At 41.0% G+C, this 1,239-nt stretch overlaps 1 protein-coding gene across 1 annotated transcript in view; it reads left to right on the top strand.

The window, feature by feature from the left end:
• The window catches only part of HERC2 (HECT and RLD domain containing E3 ubiquitin protein ligase 2), a 220,953-nt gene that overhangs the window by 135,108 nt on the left and 84,606 nt on the right, over positions 1–1,239 (top strand). The window lies entirely within an intron of this gene.

Below are 1,239 nucleotides of genomic sequence, written 5' to 3'. Positions count from 1 at the left end.
GCTGGGACTACAGGCGCCCGCCACCTCGCCCGGCTAGTTTTTTGTATTTTTTAGCAGAGACGGGGTTTCACCGTGTTAGCCAGGATGGTCTCGATGTCCTGACCTCGTGATCCGCCTGTCTCGGCCTCCCAAAGTGCTGGGATTACAGGCTTGAGCCACCGCACCCGGCCTGCAGGACTGCTTTTTCTTTCTCCCCCGCTGACCAGGCTGGAGTGCAGTGGGGCCATCTTGGCTCACTGCAACCTCCACCCCCGGGTTTAAGCAATTCTCCGGTCTTAGGCTCCAGAGTAGCTGGGAATACAGGTGCCCACCACCATGCCTGGCTAATTTTTGTATTTTTAGTAGAGACAGTGTTTCACCGTGTTGGCCAGGCTGGTCTCAAACTCCTTACCTATTGATCCGCCCATCTGGGTCTCCCAAAGTGTTGGGATTACAGGTGTGAGCCACCACGCCTGGCTCTCTTTTTCATGCTATATAAAAATTTAGGACTGAATTTAAGACATGGAGATGTGCTATTGATGGGAATTAGGAACTGGAAACAATTCTCAGATTATATTTAATATGATACTATTGAGATTCCAAATCAAATCCATGGCACACTTTGAAAGGTATACTATGTCCATTTTAACAGTTGCATGAGAAATAAGTATGTATATAGTTTTATAAACTCTTGATGCCATAAAGAGATTGTTCGTTTGAACCTTGTGGAAAGCTCTCTCATCAAATCGCTTAGAAAATGGCCACAATTGGTGGTTCCCCAGTGGTGAGAGGTTCTTAGAACTTCTCATGTTACATAAGAACAAATGGATTATTTAATATTTTACTTTAAACATTGTTCTTTGCTTAAGAGATTGTTAAAGTATTTGCAAATCAAAACAAGACAAATTTTAAAAATAAGAATTTGGTTTCTTTGTTTTGAGTGACACATTGCTCTTATCAAAGGACAAAATAAGTCTTTATTAATGTGGTTTTTATTTGCTGAGATACCAAAGGTGGTATATGGAATTGTTGACTTGGTGGAATTAAAAACCAAAATGTCCTGTTTTAAATCTAATACAAAAGTAAAGAATGTGGTTTACAACGAACCTCCATGTGCTCATTACCTGGCTTTGACATTCGTCACCTCACGGCCAAAATTATTCATGCTCCCTTCTTGGGATTATTTTGAAACCAGTCGCTGACATCATGTATTATTTCATCCATAAGTATTTTAGTACCTATCTCTAAAAGATATACTCT

This window comes from Colobus angolensis, unplaced genomic scaffold (assembly GCF_000951035.1).
Source record: "Colobus angolensis palliatus isolate OR3802 unplaced genomic scaffold, Cang.pa_1.0 Scaffold211, whole genome shotgun sequence".
NCBI classification, from domain to species: Eukaryota; Metazoa; Chordata; class Mammalia; order Primates; family Cercopithecidae; genus Colobus; species Colobus angolensis.
This window is presented reverse-complemented; position numbering and strand designations above follow the sequence as displayed.